This window comes from Pongo abelii, chromosome 6 (assembly GCF_028885655.2).
Source record: "Pongo abelii isolate AG06213 chromosome 6, NHGRI_mPonAbe1-v2.0_pri, whole genome shotgun sequence".
In the NCBI taxonomy this organism is placed as follows: Eukaryota; Metazoa; Chordata; class Mammalia; order Primates; family Hominidae; genus Pongo; species Pongo abelii.
In genome coordinates this window covers 22,761,685-22,781,212 of record NC_071991.2, presented here as the reverse complement: position 1 = coordinate 22,781,212, position 19,528 = coordinate 22,761,685, and the positions used below count along the sequence as shown (strand labels likewise).

At 42.5% G+C, this 19,528-nt stretch overlaps 1 pseudogene; it reads left to right on the top strand.

Annotated features, from left to right (window-relative positions):
* Window positions 1-18,753, top strand: part of LOC100437020 (suppressor APC domain-containing protein 2-like) — a 64,159-nt pseudogene extending 45,406 nt beyond the window's left edge.
* The last annotated feature ends 775 nt before the right edge of the window (window positions 18,754-19,528 follow it).

The following is a 19,528-nucleotide window of genomic DNA, read 5'->3' as shown; positions in this document are numbered from 1 at the left end:
GGCTTAGATTCTAGGGTTTTTATGTGACTGATCACAAAATAATTCTCTTTAAGCTATCTATGGCCCAGTGGTCCCTGCCAAGTCTGTTGATTTCAGAAACCACTTCTCTTTTATGGGGCTCATGGGGGCAGGGGCTGGTGTGATTTGCCTGGTGGCCTCATTCTCTGTGTTTATCCTGTGTCTGGGGCATGGACTTGGTTAAATGGAGTCAACAGTGAGGCCCTCATGCTGCAGCCAGCTCTCTGCCCCAGAGAATCCTGTGCTGTGTTCTAAGAATTTGAGAACTAGAGTCCTCACCCCCAGGCTTGAGGGCACATGGTTTTCTCAAGTAGGGCTCATTGTGATATTTGTTATTACTTTGCAACAAGACCATTTTAGTAATACAGTCCTGTTCAAGTTTAATTCTTTTAAGTTCTTTTATTCTCCTTTCTTTGAGATTTTTGTGTATATTGTGTGTATATATATATACATATATATATATACACACATATATATACACACAGACATACACACATATATATATATTTTGTATATATTGTTCTTCTGAGTAATGGTATCTCTAAACTGATTGGTTGTAATCAGAGCTGGTACCTGCTTTCAATAAATTCTGGTTTTGTGTTTACAAAAAATTGGAGAAGACACAAATAAATAGAAAGTTACCCCATTTTCATGATTAGAAGAAATAATATTGTTAAAATGTCCATACTACACAAAGTGCTCTACAGATTTAATACCATTCCTATCAAAATTCCTAAGTCATTTTTCACAGAAATAGAAAAATTCCTAAAATTATACAAAACCAGAAAAAACCCTGCATAGTCAAAACAATTTTGGGAGAAAACAACACAGCTGAAAGTATTGTACTCCTTGATTTCACAATATATTATAAAGCAATTGTAATCCAAACAGCATGGCACTGGCATAAAAACAGACACATTAATCCACATAACAGGATAGAATGCCCATAAATAAACTTAAGTATAGTCAATTGATTTTTGACCAAGGTGCCAAGAACACATACTGGGCACAGTATGGTCTCTTCAATAAATAGTATTGATAAAACTGGATATTCACACGCAGAAGAATAAAATTGGACTCTTATTTCACAGCATGCAAAAAAACAATTCAAAATGCATAAAAGTCTTAAACTCAATACTTAAAATTATAAAGCCATTAGAATAAAACAGGGGAAAAGCTCCATGACATTGGTCATGACAATTATTTCTTGAATGGAACTCCAAAAGCTGGCAGGGTGCAGTGACTCATGCCTGTAATCTCAGCCCTTTGGGAGGCTGAGGCGGGTGGATCACCTAAGGTCAGGAGTTTCAGACCAGCCTGACCAACATGGTGAAACCCCATCTACTAGAAAGACAAAAATTAGCTGGGTGTGGTGGCGGGTGCCGGTAATCCCAGGTACTCTGGAGGCTGAGGCAGGAGAATTGCTTGAATCTGAGAGGCAGAGGTTGCAGTAAGCCGAGATCATGCCACCGAACTCCAGCCTGGATGACAGAGCGAGACTCTGCCTCAAATAAAATAACATAAAATAAAATAAAAAGAAGAATTTCAAAAGCACCAGCAACAAAACCAAAAGAAACAATTAATAGCATGAAGATATAACCCAGAGACTGGAAAAAAATATTTTCAAATTATACATCTGATAAGGGGCTAATGTCCAAAATATACAATATTTTTGGTATGACTCTAACAACTCAATAGCAAGAAAACAACACAAGGAAAAATGGGCAAAGGATCTGAACAGGCATTTCTCAAAAGAAGAAACACAAATGGCCAAAAGCAATATGAAAAAAATACTATCTCTAGTCATCAGGAAAATGTGAATTAAACACATGATGAAGTATCACCTCATGTCTGTTAGAATGACTATTATCAAAAAGACAAACGATAACAAGTGCTGGCAAGCATATGGAGAAAAAAGAATTCTTTTTAAAAAAAATTTTGTATTTATGTTCAGGGGTACATGTGCAAGTTTGTTATACAGGCAAATTCCATGTCATGGGAGTTTGGTGTACAGATTATTTCATTACACAGATAATAAGCATAGTACTGGCTGGATGCAGTAGCTCGAGTCTGTAATCCCAGTACTCTGGCAGGCAGAGGCATGTGGATCACTTGAGGTCAGGAGTTTAAGACTAGCTTGACCAACATGGTGAAACCCCATCTCTACTAAAAAATACAAAAATTAGCCGGGCATGGTGGTATGCGCCTGTAATTTCAGCTACTTAAGAGACTGAGGTGGGAGAATTTCTTGAACCCGGGAGGCGGAGGTTACAGTGAGCTGAGATTGTGCCTTTGCACTCCAGCCTCAGCAACAGAGCGAGACTCCATCTCAAAAACAACAAGAAAGAAAATGCTCACTTTGGCAGCACGTATACTAAAAAAAAAAAAAAGGAAAAACAGTAGTTTTTCTATCCTCACTTTCCTCCCACCCTCAAGGAGGCCTCAGTGTCTGTTGTTCCTCTGTTTGTGTTCATGTGTTCTCAATATTTATCTCCCACTTATAAAAGACAGGATGTGTGATATTTGGTTTTCTGTTCCTGCATTACATCACTTAGGATAATGGCTTCAGCTCCATTCATGTTGCTGCAAAGGACACGATCTTGTTCTTTTTTTTTATGGCTGTGCAGTATTCCATGGTGTATATGTATGTTTTCTCTATCCAGTCTACCACTGATGGGCATTTAGGTTGATTCTATGTCTTTGTTATTGTGAATAGTGCTGTGATACACATGCCTGTGTCTTTATGGTAGAACAATATATATTCCTTTGCGTATAAACCCAGTAATAGGATTGCTGGGTCAAATGGTAGTTCTGTTTTAACTTCATTAAGAAATTGTCAGGCTGGACACGGTGGCTCATGCCTGTAATCCCAGCACTTTGGGAGGCTGAAAAGGGTGGGTCACCTGAGATCAGGAGTTTGAAACCAGCCTAGTCAACATGGTGAAACTCCATCTCTTACTAAAAATACAAAAATTAGCTGGGCGTGGTGGTAGATATCTGTAATCCCAGCTACTCGAGAAGCTGAGACAGGAGAATCACTTGAACCTAAGAGGAGGACAGAGGTTGCAGTGAGCTGAGATCGTCCGACTGCACTCCAGCCTGGGTGACAAGAGTGAAACTCTGTCTGAAAAAAAGAAAGAAAGAAAGAAATTATCAAATTACTTTTCACCATGGCTGAACTAATTTATATTCCCACCAGCAGTTTATATACATTCCCAAGAGAAAAGGGAATTCTTAAACACCATTGGTGGGAATTTAAGTTGGTACAGCCATTTTGGGAAATAATATAAAGGTTCTTCAAAAACTAAAAATAGTATTACTGTATGATCCAGCAGTACCACTTCTGGGTATGTACCCTAGTGGAATGAAATTGATCTGTCAAAAGATATCTGCACTCACATTTTTATTTCAGTCTTTTAAAATATATTAAGACTTATTTTGTGGCCTAACATATAATCTGTCCTGAAGAATGTCTTGTGTTTGTTTGAGAAAAATGTGTATTACATTGCTGTCAGATGAAATATTCCACATATGTCAATTAGGTCTGTTTGGTCTAAAGTGTAGTTTAAATCTGACTTTTTTTTTTTTTTAACTGATTTTCTGGCTGGATAATCTATCCATTCCTGAAAGTAGGGTATGTAAGTTTCTTACTATTATTGTAATATAGTCTATCTCCCCCTCAGGTCTATTAATATTTGCCTTATATATTTAGAAGCTCTGATATTGGGTCCATATATATTTACAATTTTTTTTAATGAACTGACCTCTTCATCATTATATGACCTTCTTCATATCATTTTACAGTTTTTGACTTAAAGTCTATCTTCTGTGATAGGAGTATAGCTCTCTGTGCTCCCTCTTTGAGTTTCTAATTGCATGGAATATCTTTCCAACTAAAGTATGTATAATTGTAAGGCCTTTTTGCTAGCAGAATTTACTTTGATAAAATTATTTACACTAGTGATGTTATATTACATATTGTTAGCACTCCAAAATACCCAGAGGTAGTTTATAACATACAACACAATTGTTAATAAAAACCTATAGCATATATGCATATAAAATATTTCACTCTTTCTTGCTTATTCTTCAGGTAATAACTTTAAAGCAAATTTGCTAACCTATATATAATCTCTGCCTATAGTTGGTACGTATAGTACAACCACACTTATGTGGTTTAAAGAATTATAGCTATTAATAGCTATTAATAATGTATTCATTCATTATTTCATGATTTCATTCATTCATGATTGTCAGGGATTGATAATGAATGTGGTTGATTCACTATTATTTTTTTACTAGTGGAAAATGAAAATCACTGTGACTTCATTAAGCTCTGAGATACGCTTCTTTGTACCAATATGGAAAATCTAAAAGAAAAAACCCACACTCAGCACTATGAATGTTATAGGTACCAAAAACTGCAGAAAATGGGCTTTACAGAAGTAGGAAGGTGAGTAAAAATATTGCTAGCACAACCAAATGGATAATTTAGGAGTCCCCTACAAACACAAGGTACAATAATTTGGGTATGAGAATAATTATACTTCTCCCATCTTGAACCATCCTAAAGAAAAATCCTGAATGTTAGATGTTTTAATCATCTTTTGATGAAGATAGAGATAGTTAGTAGGAACAACATAATGTGAGATCTCATTTTTATGCTGAAATATGTATATACAGTACATATATAAGTTGAAATGTGTATCAAAGAAAAAACCCAGTATTCTATTTTTTTTGTATTTATATGAAAGGTATATTTATTATATGAAAGACAGGATAGCCTGGGCACAGTGGCTCATGCCTGTAATCCCAGCACTTTGGGAGGCCAAGGCATACGGATCATCTGAGGTCAGGAGTTCAAGACCAGCTTAGCCAACATGGTGAAACCCCATCTCTACTAAAAATACAAAAATTAGCTGGGCATGGTGGTGTGTGCCTGTAATCCCAGCTACTCGGGAGGCTGAGGCTGGAGAATCACTTGAACCCAGGAGGCGGAGTTTGCAGTGAGCTGAGATTGCATCACTGCACTCCAGCCTGGGCGACAGAGCTAGAATTTATCTCAAAATAAAAGATAAAGAAAAAGATAGAAAAATATTAGCAAAGTTTGACAAAAGATATTAAGAAGAGTTTGATGGAGGAACCAGCTGAAAAGCTGTAGTGCAGTGTCCTGGAAGTTAAATGAGAAAAGTTTGAGAGCAGGTGTACTTCTCTAACTTGAAGAATAATACAGCTGGGTGTGGTGGCTCCTGCCTGTAATCCCAGCACTTTGGGAGGCCAAGGCAGGCAGATCACCTGAGGTCAGGAGTTTAAGATCAGCCTGGCCAACATGGTAAAACCCTGTCCCTACTAAAAATACAAAAAAAATTATCCGAGCATGGTGGTGGGTGCCCATAATCTCAGTTACTCTGGAGGCTGAGGCAGGAGAATCACTTGAACCTGGTCAGCAGAGGTTGCAGTGAGCCAAGATCATGCCACCGCACTCCAGCCTGGGCAACAAAGAAAGACTCTGCCTCAAAAAAAAAAAAAAAAAAAAAAAAAAAAGACAAGTAGGACTCATGTTGCAAAAATATGGCACTGCAGTGTATATAATCCAGTTATATCATTCATTGTTCTCTGCAGACACCAAAAATTTAACCATCTTAAATGAATAATATTTTGAAATTTATTTCAAAATATTATTGCTTTATTTTAGACTATTTGCCTTATTTTAGACTATTTTTGAAAATTGTCTCATACATTAGAGGTTTCCCTGAATTTTATGGTCAAAAGATGTGAAGAAGTATGACATGCTGGAAAGTGGTGGGGATAAGAATTCACTCATACAAGTGTTGGAAAATTCTGGTATTCTTTACATATACTCTCTATATATTCTGATCTTAAGTATTATGCCTTGGTTTTTACATCTTATGATATGGAAATTTCCATTTTGTGCTGCTAAACATGAGAGAATGTTGGTAAATTTCCTTATATAGGACCTTACATACAATATATATTTTTTACATGTTTATACTAGCATTATTATTTTTTTTTTGAGATGGAGTCTTGCTCAGTCTCCCAGGCTGGAGTGCAGTGGCACAATTTTGGCTCATTGCAACCTCCTCATCCCAGGTTCAAGCGATTCTCCTACCTCATTTTAATATGACTAAGAAAACATTTCTCTTTAGTTTTCAAGAAATCTCTGAAGCCAAAAGACAAGAGTTCTATGATCAATGTCAGAGGGAGGAAGAAAAGTTGAAACAGAGATTTATGCAGCGAGTCAAGGAGAAAGAAGCAACATTGAAAGAAGCCAAAAAAGAAGTCAGTACTGAAGTTGGATATAATTTGCATTAATTTTTGGGTGCCCGATTAATTCAGGGGTTTAATCTCAAGAGTTTAGTTTTTGGAGGATACTTGCTGTTTTTCAAAAAGTAAGTTTTTACCATGTAGATTGGAATATAGCCTTTATAAAAGTATAGTCTGTAGTGTTTTTTCAAGAGAACTTAGATAATTTTCCACTTAAATAACCCTTAAGATCATTTTATAAAAATTTATTTATTTTATTTATAATTTAAATTTTCATGCACAAAGTTTAATTTGTGACAAACCCAAGCCATTTACTTTTGAGAAGAGTCTTGTACTGTCTAATGCTATTAATGCACTAGAAAATTGTCTTCATTTTATAAATAAGCAAATGTTGACTAATGCTGGCCTTGATTAATGAGAAAATTTTAAGTTGGTAAATTATTTTATTCCATGCCATTTCTAATAAAATGGAAAAGAAGGCTATTAATATAGTTTTAATTGCCACAAATACGTTTTTGGTGAAGACATATTTTTGAAACCATAATTTCTTTCTCTCAAGTGTAGGTGGCTTTAGTTTAAGAACATTTAGTGTTGTTAGGTAAACTGGAACATGAACTTCCTTTTTCATAAAAATAAATTGGTAATTAGGCACTATAGGCCAGATGTCTCACTCAAAGACAGTTGAATTATAAGTAATAAAAATTTTGGCTGGGTGTGGTGGCTCAAACCTATAATTCCAGCACTTTGGGAGACAGAGGCAGGCAGATCACCTAAGGTCAGGAGTTTGAGACCAGCCTGGCCAACATGATGAAACCTCGTCTCAACTAAAAATAAATTAGCCAGGCCTGGTGGTGCATGCCTTTAATTCCAGCTACTTGAGAGGCTGAGGCAGGAGAATTGCTTGAACCTGAGAGGTGGAGGTTGCAGTGAGCCAAGATCGCGCCACTGCCCTCCAGCCTCGGCAAGAGTGAGACTCCTTCTCAAAAAAAAAAAAAATCCATTAGCTTAGGTATAAAGGAAAAGTCTGGAGGTATACAGGGGTACGTCATGGCATCCAAGAACAAGAGGCATAGCTGGATCTCATGAAGACTTAAACTGAAACTAGGAAGTGACCAGAAACCAAAGCAACCATTTAAATTTTCTCTTTCTCTCCCACCTCACTTCCCTTAGTTATGAACCTTATTCCTGTACATCTGCTGCTTTTTTTTTTTCTTTCTGGAGATTAGTTTCTTTTTGATATCTCAGCTATGTGGTCCCTTAGGGTTGATTACATATCTTGATTATTGTTAATTAATGCTGCAATAAACATGAAAGTGTAGATATCCCTTTGACATAATGATTTTATTTCCTTTGAATATGTAACTATTAGTGGGGTTGCTGAACCATATGGTTATTCTATTTTCAATTGTTTAATGAATTCCCATATTGTTTTTCATAATAGCTGTACTGATTTACATTTTCATCAACATTTTATAAAATCATTATTGTAAACACTTATCTTTCTTTTTTTGGTAATAGCCATTCTAACAGATATGAGGTGCCATCTAATTGTGTTTTAAATTAGCATCTCTCTGATGATTAATGAGGTTGAATATTTTTTCATATCCCTATTTGCCTTTTATGTCTTCTTTTAAAAAATGTTCAGATTCAGCCGGGCGCAGGGCTCATGCCTGTAATTCCAACACTTTGGGAGGCTGAGGTGGCGGATCATTTGAGGTCAGGAGGTGGGCAGATCATTTGAGGTCAGGAGTTCAAGACCAGCCTGACCAACATGGTGAAACTCCATCTCTATTAAACGTACAAAAATTAGCCAGATGTGGTGGCACAAACCTGTAGTCCCAGCTAATCAGGAGGCTGAGGCAGGAGAATCGCTTGAACCCAGGAGGTGGAGGTTACAGTGAGCCCAGATCATGCCACTGCACTCCAGCCTGGGTGACAGAGTGAGACTCCATCTCAAAAAAAAAAAAAAAAAATTACAGGGTCATTGCCCATTTTTGGAATGAGGTTGTTTTCATACTATTGAATTGTTTGAGTTCTTGTATATTTTGGGCATTAACCCCTTATGAGATGTATGGTTCGCAAATATTTTCTCACATTTCATGGTTCTTTGTTGATTTTTTTTTGGCTGTGCAGGAGCTTTTTAGTTTGATATAATTTTATTTGTACATTTTTGCTTATGTTGTCTATGCTTTGGAGTTTGTATCCAAAAAATCATTGCTCGGACCAAGTTAAGCAACTTATACCTAATTTTTTAAAGTAGTTGTACAGCTTTAGATCTTACAGCAGTTAAGTATTTCATCCATTTTGAGTTGAGATTTGCATATGGTTTGAGATAAAGATCTAATTTTGTTTTTCTGCATGTGGTCACATTTATTGATTCATGTAGTTGAATCATCCTTGCATTCCAAGAATAAATTCCACTTGGACTATCTGGTATTTAATGTGTGATCTAACTCAGTTTGCTAGTATTTTGTTGAGGATTTGCTAGTTTGCTTATCACAAATGTTGGCCTATAATTTTTTTTATCATAATGTCCTCTTCTGGCTGTAGTATCAGAGTAATAATGTCTTCTTCAAATGCATTTAGAAGTGTATTATCCTGGCCGGACGTGGTGGCTCATGCCTGTAATCCCAGCACTTTGGGAGGCCAAGGCAGGCAGATCACCTCAGGTCAGGAGTTCAAGACCAGCCTGGCCAACATGATGAAACCCCATCTCTACTAAAAATACAAAAGTTAGCCAGGCGTGGTGGTGCACACCTGTCTTTCTAGCTACTCAGGAGGCTGAGACAGGAGAATCGCTTGAATCCAGGAGGTGAAAGTTGCAGTGAGCCGAGATCATGCCACCGCACTGCACTCCAGCCTTGGAAACAGAGCGAGATTCCGTCTCAAAAAATAAAAATAAAATAAGAAGAAAAAGAAGAAGCGTACTCTCCAATTCTTTGGAAGAGTTTGGGATGTATTTTTATACTATTTCCATATTATTTATCTATTTAAGACAAGATTTCACTCTGTCACCCAGGTTGCAGTGAAGTGGTACAATCTCAGCTTGTTGCAACCTCCATTTCTCAGGCCCAAGTGATCCTCCCACTTCAGATTCTCGAGTAGCTGGGACCGCAGGCATGCACCACCTTGCCTGGATTTTTTTTGTACTTTTAGTAGAGATGGGGTCTCACTATGTTGTCCAGGCTGGTCTTGAACTCCTGAGCTCAAGTGATCTGCCTGCTTCAGCCTCCTAAACTGCTGGGATTACAAGCATGAGCCACTGAACCTGGCCTACTATTTCAATTTTAAATGTTTCATAGCCTTCCCCAGCAAAGTCACCTAGTACTACCTTTTCTTTGGTAGCAGTTTTTATTACTGATTAAATCTTCTTACCTATTAGTAGTCTTTTCAGATTTTCAGTTTCTTCATGATAGAATCTTTGTAGATTGTGTGGTTGTAGGAATTTATTAACAAAGTTTATCCAATTTCTTTTTTAGGTTATCAAATTTTATTGGCTTATAATTTTTCATAGTAGTCTCATGATCATTTGTATTTCTTTGGTATCAGCGGTAATGTGTCACCTTTCATTTCTGATTTTATTTGTTTGAGTTTTCTCTTTTTTTCTTAGTTTTTCTAAGGGTTGTTTATCTTCTAAAAACAGATTTAGTTCACTAATTTTTTTTCTGTTGTTTCTCTAGTCTATATCTTATTTATTTCTGCTATGATTTTTACTATTTTTTTTTGAGACAGCATTTCACTCTTGTTGCCCAGGCTGGAATGCAATGGCACAATCTCTGCTCACCGCAACCACTGCCTCTCAGGTTCAAGCAATTCTCATGCCTCAGCCTCTCAAGTAGCTGAGATTACAGGCATGCACCACCATGCCTGGCTAATTTTGTGTTTTTAGTAAAGACAGGGTTTCTCCATGTTGGTCAGACTGGTCTCAAACTCCTGACCTTAGGTGATCCGCCCGCCTTGGCCTCCCAAAGTGCTAGGATTACAGGTGTGAGCCACCGTGCCCAGCCCAATTTTTACTATTTTCTTGCTTTTACTGACTTTGCACTTGGTTTTTCTTTTTCTCTTTCCTCGAGGTGTGAAATTACATTATTTGATCTTTTTCTTTTTTCTTAATATAGGCCTTTAGTGAGAGTGAACTTAAACTGCTTTTGCTGTATCTCGTAACCATTGATATGTTGTTTTTTAATCTTCGTTTGTGTCAAGATATGCAATTTTTCTTTTTGAGATGGAGTTTCTCTCTTGTTGCCCAGGCTGTAGTGCAATGGCACAATCTTTGCTCACCAGAACCTCCGCCTCCTGGGTTCAAGTGATTCTCCTGCCTCAGCCTCCCAAGTAGCTGGGATTACAAGCTTGCATCACCATGCCTGGCTGATTTTGTATTTGTATCCTCCTGCCTTGGCCTCCCAAAGTGCTGAAATTACAAGCATGAGCCACTGCATCCAGTTAGTCCTAGCACTTCAGAAAGCTGAGGTGGGAGGATCACTTGAGCTCAGGAGTTTGAGACTGGCCCGGGCAACATAGTGAGACCTTGTCTCTATATTAAAAAAAAAAAAAAAAAGTTTTTGGGAGGCCACAGAGGGAAGATCACCTGAAATCAGGAGTTCAAGATCAGACTGGCCAACATGGTGAAACCCTGTCTCTACTAAAAATACAAAAATTAGCTGGGCATGGTGGTGCATGCCTGTAGTCACAGCTACTCAGGAGGCTGAGGCAAGAGAATCACTTGAACCAGGAGATGGAGGTTGCAGTGAGCCGAGATCATGCATTTGCACTCCAGCGGGCAACAGAGTGAGACTTCATCTTAAAAAAGGAAAAATGAAAGAAAAGAAAAATTCCATATCTGAGTGTTTAACTCCTGAGTGTTTGAGATTGTTATTAAGATCATGCTCTACTGTGATGATTTGGGTGTGTTTGATAATCAGAAAAAAACATATTCTTTTGGGTGTTCAGCCACATCATGCTTTGGTGTCACAACTGCACATTGGTTTCACAGCTGCAGGACAAGTTCATGCGTCTTAAAATGATTCAACAGGAGGAGATAAGGAAGCTTGAGGAAGAGAAAAAACTGGAAGGAGAAATAATAGATTTTATAAAATGAAGGCTGCCTCTGAAGCACGGCCGACTCAGTTGAGCACCAATACAAAGAAAGACAAAGATCGTAAGAAATAATAGTTTCTCTTATTCTGTTTGACAGCCTTATCATTCTACATCCCATCTTCCTGTGAGATTGTCTTTGTAGCATTTAACTCTGATTGCAGTTCTCATTTTAAAAATTGGCTTGCTTATTGTATATTTTCCCCAACTAAAGCATGAACACCTAGTGGGGTGTGATGGCTCATGCCTGTAATCCCAGCACTTTGGGAGGCTGAGGTGGGTGGACCACCTGAGGTCAGGAGTTCAAGATCAGCCTGACCAACATGGTGAAATCCTGTCTCTACTAAAAATACAAAAATTAGCCAGGCACGGTGGCTGGCACCTGTAATCCCAGCTACTTGGGAAGCTGAGGCAGGAGAATGACATGAACCCAGGAGGTGGAGCTTGCAGTGAGCAGAGATCATGCCACTGCACTCCAGCCTGGGTGACAGAGTGAGACTCTGTCTCAAAAAAAAAAAAAAATGTGTGAACTCCCTGAACGCAGGTCCTGTGTCCATCTTTTCAGATTCTGTATCCCAGCACTTAGACAAACACAAAGATGACATTCAATCAATATTTGCCAAAATGAAAAAACAATGGAAACATGTAACATCATGTAAAAGGAGCTGGTTAGGTGGAGAAATTTCTTTACCATAGACCCACTTGTGGATCCAGTAGTGACTTTTACATTTTGTATCTAAATAGAAGCTGGAGGCTTTGTTGGGGCCCATAGGCATAAAATATTATGTTAATAGGCCTATTTTCCTTCTTAAATTCTACTAATAATTTCTTGATAGTTTTTATTATGATAAAAGGTGGGATTTTGATTAGAACTCCCATGTTTTTGTGTCAGACTTAAAACTGATATTAGAATCAAGAATTCAAAAGTTAGAGTAAGTCAGAGTACAATGAGAAGCCATGAGTTGCATTTGAATGATAATATTAGGTCTTACAGATTTGGGGTATATGCTAAAGTTATCAAAGTTGTAGAAAATAAGGCTGGGTGTGGTGGCTCACATCTGTAATCCCAGCACTTTAGGAGGCCGAGGTGGGGGGGGATCACTTGAGGTCAGGAGTTCGAGACCAGCCTGGACAACATGGCGAAACCCCATCTGTACTAATAATACAAAAATTAGCCAGGTGTGGTGGTGTGCACCTGTAGTCGCTGCTACTTGGAAAGCTGACACAGGAGAATCACTTGTACCCGGAAGGCAGAGGTTGCAGTGAGCAGAGATTGTGCCACTGAATTCCAGCCTGGGTGACAGAGCACTATGAGTCACCACACCTGGTATGAGTGAGCCACCGTGCCCGGTCCACAGTGACTTTTATACATGTTGTTAAATGATCTTACGGATTTTAAATTTGGGGGAAAGAAAATTTTACTAAATGGTCTTTTAATGGAAACTCTACAAGAACCAGAATCTTTGCTTTGTTCACTTATGTATCCATTCCTAGGCCTAGAACAATGTCTGATACATAGCAGCAATTTTTCATTGAATAAATGGACCCAGCGATAGTACATTAGCTATGCTATATGCATACATTAAAAATGTAGATTATTGACTTTAAAAAGATAATTAATGTAAATTCTTACTGCTTTTGAAAATGTTTGTGAGTTATGTTGCTGAGGGACCTTTATCTTCTCATTATTTCATCTTAATCCAATGTTATTAAAATTGAAATCACCAATATTATTCCATATCTAAAAATAATATCTACCTTGTAAAAATTATCACTCTGCTGCATTTGAGAATAGACTTTTTAGGTAATAATGGTATAATCCATAGGGCTTTTTTGGGGCACAGAAGGATTCATGCTAAGAGAACATTTTCTTTTCTATTTTCCCAGAGCTATAAAACATGAAACTATATGATAGTATAAGGCATATTTTTACTCTTTTCATAATTTTTTCTAAAAAAATTTAGTGTTTGTTTCCTATATAACTTTTAACTTTATAAGTAAATATTTGTCTCTTTCAGCTCCAGTTTTACGTGAAATAGAGTTTCCAGATTTATGTAGCATGGAAAGTTTTAATAAGTCAGTGTTACTGATTTTTGCCAGTCATTTTCTCAATTATTTACTTCGTTTATTTTCAGTTTTATTTTTGTTTTTGTTTCTATTCTCATTTTCTTTTGTTTATATTCGATGTATATTTCGTTTTTGGTTACTATGAGAATTACATACAACATCCTAGAGTTATAGCATTCTAATTTGAATTTATATCAGCTTATCACATACCAAAATTCTACTGCTATATAGCTCTACTCTTTTTACGTTATTGATGTAACAAATTATATCTTTATTCATTGTATACCACCTACCAGATTTATAATTACATTTTATGCATTGTCTTTTTAATTCTGTAGAAAATAAAACGTGCAGTTACAAACCAAAATTACAATAATACTGTTTTTATGTTTGTGTTTACCTTTACCAAAGAGCTTTATATATTCATATAGCTTGCTTATTTACTTATATAGGTACTGCCTAGAGTTCATTTATTTGAACCTGAAGGAATTTAACACTACTTGTATGACAAATTTAGAGATAAATGAATTTTTTTCTGCTTTAAAAAATCTGGGAGCGCTCTGGGCCGGCCCCTCCATGGGGCCGCCCGGGGACGCACGCAGGGGGACGAGGGGACCGAGCCCGGGCACCTGTGACCATGGCCGCCGTGGCCGAGCGGGGCCGCGTGCCTACTCCCGTGCCTGCGCCCGCGCCCACGCCCAGCACTGAGGGGCTGCCGCGCGCCTTGCTGCAGAGCCTGCACACCCTGTTCCACATCCTGGACAACAGGCGTTACGGCTGCATGCACCTGTACGAGATCCAGTCTCGCTGGGAGGGTGCCAACACGTGGGAGTTGCCACGCGGGGTGCTGGAGGGCCTGTGCCAGGTAGCCCAGGCCAGCGGCTACCTGACTTCAGGGGCTTCGTGGCCGGCTTGCTCACCACGCTGCTGAGCCCGATGGCGGCCCCCGGGACCCCACACACGCCGCGGCCGGGACCAGGGACCAGCCGCCACCGCCGCAGCGCCTGGTGTTCGCGCCCGCTGAAGAGCTGCGGACGGTCCTGGAGAGGAAGCCCCAGTCCCTGGGCGTGGGCGGCCCTCTGGCCGGTCCCAGCGGCTCGGCCCAAAGCCCGGAGCAGCTGTGCTCCCGGGCCGAGGCGGCGCCCTGCCCTGCGGAGCCGGAGCTGTCCCAGAGCACCGCGCTGGAACCGAGCCGGAGCGCGGACGCAGGTGCAGTGGCCTGCAGGGCCCAGGGCCCAGGAGGCAGACTCAGGGGATGCCTGGCGGGCCCCCAGTGCCCCAGGGGAACGTCGGAGGCACACCATCACCAGCGGCGTGGACTGCGGCCTGTTGAAGCAGATAAAGAAGCTGGATCAGGAGAAGGCGGTGCTGTTGCAGGCTTTGGAGATGATGGCGAGGGGCCGCGGCTGGTACCAGCAGCAGCTGCGACGAGTGCAGGAGTGCCAGCACCGACTATGGGGCTGCGGGAGCCCCCGCCCACAGAGGCGGCTACTGCCAAAGGCACAGGAGGTGGCCCGGTGCCTGAGGGAGCTGCTGGCTGCGGCCTGTGCCAGCCGAGCCCTGTCCACGTCCTCCTCCGCCCCCCACCCTGTCCTGCCCGCACGTCCACCTCGCCCCTGGGCCGGCAGCAGCAGACCATCCTTATGCTGAATGAGCAGAACCGACTCCTCACCCAGGAGGTGACAGAGACTAGTCAGCGCATCACGCAGCTGGAGCAGGAGAAGTCAGCACTCATTAAGCAGCTGTTTGAGGCCCGCGCCCTGAGCCAGCGGGACGGGGGGTGCCTCTAGACTTTAGTCCGTGTGGGCAGCGCGGGCCCCCAGGGCCGGCCTGGCACTCAGCCCTTCGAGGGTGGGCGCCCCATCACACCCACCCTCTGGCTGGAGACCCCCGGCAGGCCCAGACACAGTCCCAGAGTGGGCACCTTCCTGCCCCCCTTGCCAAATGGGCTCCCCAGGCCTGCCCCCGGCTGGTCCCCACACCAAACCGTTGACTCCGTTTTAGCTCCTGGTGCTGACATGGGCTGGGGCCGTCTTGAGTCTGCATAGTCCGCAGCTACTACTGCCACTGTCAGTGGACAGTGGGGATCCCCTTCACAAGTTACCATCCCCCATTTCCAGCTGTGCTGCCCTGGGTCCCATCTACAGGGAAAGGCACTGCTCACACCAGGCTGCACTTCCGACAACTGCCAACAGAAGGCGCCGTGTGGCTCCGATGCGGGTCCAAGGGCAGCTTCCCCTTTCAACCAGGGCACCAGGACACTGTAGCTGTCACTCCAACGGAAGCAGATGGAGGGGGTGGGGATGACCTGTAAGCGGGGGTGCCCGCCTGGCCGGGGAGCCCCAGGGATGGCGCTCGGACTTCAGGTCCTGGCCAAGGCTGAGGGACTCTGGCTGCAGTGGATCGGGGAGCCGGGTGGGCGAGATCTTAGCCTGCATGTACCTCCCGCAGACCCCGGGGTGATGGCCTTCCTCATCCTGGCCAGGACACTGCCCCACGTTGAGTCCCACACAACAGTCTGTGAGCCTGGCTCCCCAGGAGGGCACCCAGACAGCTCCCAGGCACATCATAGGCCTGGCCCCCTACACACACACACACTCAGGATTCCCCAGGTTTGGGGTCCTGCTCACCCCCATTTCCTCTCACACCCAGCCCAACCCCAGGTTTCAGCAGGGAGAGGCCACTTCCCTCAGCCAAGGAAAACTAGAACCCCCACGGTACAGGAGGAGGCTGGGGCAGGTCCCCTTGGGTGTCAATCCATGCCCCCCAATCCAGGCCCACTCCCGCTGGTACGCACTGGTGGGGGGCCCCTGCTCAGCCCAGCCTGGAGGGTCCCAGTGCCACCAGAGCGAGGGGCACAGCAACATCATGGATGGGTTCTGCAGCCCAGGGCCCCCGATCCAGGGTCAGTGTGTGTGGGGAGCAGGACCCCTGATGCAGGGTCAGTGTGTGTGGGGTGCAGGGATCCTGATGCAGGGTCATTGTGTGTGAGGCGCAGGGACCTCCTGTGTCCAGGGCACTTTGGTGCACTGTCCCACAAGGCACCCGTGTCTCAGAAGAGGAGTCCTGGTAGACAGCGTGGCGACTCCCTTCTGGAACCCAGCTCCACGCTAACCTGCCCACAGCAACCCCACAGAACCATATCCCCTGCTGCACCTGGCCTGCAGGGGTGTCACAGGATAGGCCCAAGCCAGTCCAGTGTGCAGCTGCCCTCCTACCCTGAGGATGGGAGTGGGCTTTCCAGGGGACATAAGGATGCCAGGCCTGGACCTCCTGGGCAGGAAAGGGAGCCAGTCCTGAAGGCCTGTCGCCCACAGCCCCAGCACCAGGTGGACTGCAGTACAGTGGGTGGGCCAGCAGCAGCCAGAGAGAAGCACTTCATCAACATGCTGGGGTCTGCCCACCAGGGCCTCCCCACATCTGCCTTTGAGGGTGCCTACCATGCCCTGGGGGATCCTGGCATCTTTATAGGACTGCAAGCAGAAGACAGAACAGTGTCTGTCCCAGGGTGACTTCATCAGGAGATCGCCCACGTAGAGCTGGACCCCACGGCTAAAGTGGAAATGTGAGACAGGCTGGCACCTCCGGAAAAACTGCATCTCAGCCTTGGTGTTCCATGCAAGGTGAAAAAAAAATAGGTCCTCCAAGTTTACAGCTTGTAATCAGGCTAGTGTGTGGCCCTGGAGACCACTTTCTGCCGAGAAATCAGCTGCTAATGTTATCTGGATCCCTTGTCTGTGAGAGTTGCTCTTTTCTCTGAGCTTTCAATATTCTCACATTGTCTTTTTTTGTCGTTTTTTTGAGACAGAGTCCTGCTCTGTCACCCAGGCTGGAGTGCAGTGGTGTGATCTCAGCTTACTGAAACCTCCGTCTCTTGGGTTCAAGTCATTCTCTCATCTCGGCCTCCCAAGTAGCTGGGGCTACAGGCATGTGCCACCACACCCAGCTAATTTAAAGAGAATTTAAAGTGGCCCTGGCTGGCAGGGTCCAGGTGGCTGGCAGAGGCACATGCGGACCCTGCCTGGAGCCCACCCTAGTGACACTGGGCGGGTCAATCTCCTTGCAGGATGTGAGCAGCATCCCTGGCCTCTATTCACGAGGTGCCAGTAGCATGTGCAGGTACATACACGTGCGTGCACACACAGTTATGACACCCAGAAATGTCTTAGGATGTCAGAATGTGTCGTTGGGGGCAGAAATGTCCCTGGTTGAGAATCTGCCCCAGAGGAACACAACCACACCAGGCCTCAGGATTTTATGTTGATCAAGTTCCAAGGAAAAGGAACATCTTGGCCGGGCGTGGTGGCTCATGCCTGGAATCCCAGCACTTGAGGCCAGGAGTTTGAGACCAGCCTGGGCAACATAATGAGAGACGCCATCTCTACCAAAAAAAAAAAAAAAAAAGAGAATGAGATCTCCAGTTTTAAAAATTCACAGACACCACAAGGAAACAATACACTATGAGACCCAGCAGAAGCAACAGATAGACTCTGTAGACCCAGATACTAGAATTGTCACAATATAAAGTAACAGTGTTTATATATCTAAAGAAATAAAAAAGATTTCTGGAAATATGAACGAGGGGAAAAAAATCTGGAAATGTCTTCATTTCTCCCTCATTTTTGGAGGACAAGTTTTCCAGCTATAGATTTCTCAATTGACAGGTTTCTTCATTATTTTAAATATATAATCCACTGCCTACTGGCCTTCAAGCTTTCTGCCAAGAAATCAGCTGCTAATGTTATCCAGATCCCTTGTCTATGAGAGTTGCTCTTTTCTCTGAGCTTTCAATATTCTCACATTGTCTTTTTTGTTGTTGTTGTTTGAGACAGTTCTGCTCTGTCACCCAGGCTGGAGTGCAGTGATGTGATCTCAGCTCACTGAAACCTCCATCTCTTGGGTTCAAGTGATTCTCCTATCTCAGCCTCCCAAGTAGCTGGAGCTACAGGCATGTGCCACCATGCCCAGCTAATTTCTTTGTATTTTTAGTAGAGACGGGGCTTTGCCATGTTGCCCAGGCTGGTCACAAACTCCTGGCCTCAAGCAATCTGCCCAGGACTACCATTTACCCAGCAATCCCATTACTCGGTATAGACCCAAAAGAAAATAAATCATTTTACCAAAAAGGCACATGCACTTGTATGTTTATCACAGCACTATTCACAATAGTAAAGACATGGAGTCAAGTTAGATGCCCATCAATAGTGGACTGGATAAAGAAAATGTGGTACATATACACTGTAAAATACTACACAGCCATAAAAAAAAAACATGTCTTTTGCAGCAACATGGATGCAGCTAGAGGCCATCATCCTAACAGAATTAACATAGAAACAGAAAACCAAATGTTGCATGTTCTTACTTACAAATGGGATATATGGACATACATTGGGTACATATGGACATAAAGATGGGAATAGCAGACAGGAGGCTACTAGATGGGGCAGAGGGAAGAGAGAGGGAAGGCAAGGGCAGAAAAACTAGTGATTGGGTACTATGCTCATTATCTAGGTGATGGGATCATTCGTACCCCAAACTTCAGCATCACACAATATGTAAGAAAACTGCACATGTACTCTCTGAATCTAAAATAAAAGTTGAAATTATATAAAAGAAATTACACATATATGGCCGGGCATGGTGGCTCCCACCTGTAATCCCAGCACTTTTGGGAGGCTGAGGTGGGCAGATCACGAGGTCAGGAGATCGAGACCTTCCTGGCTAACACAGTGAAACCTCGTCTCTACTAAAAAATACAAAAAAAAAAAAAATAGCTGGGTATGGTGGCGGGCACCTGTAGTCCCAGCTACTCGGGAGGCTGAGGCAGGAGAATAGCATGAACCGAGGAGGCAGAGCTTGCAGTGAGCCGAGATCGCGCAACTGCACTCCAGCCTGGGCAATAGAGCAAGACTCTGTCTCAAAAAAAAAAAAAATTACATGTATATATACTTATTGGCACTCTTAAAGGCTGTCTGGGCTTAATCTAAGCACAAAATGACTCAATCACAGAACCGACCCAACCACAAAAATTGATTGATTTAATCACATTAATTGATTTTTTTTT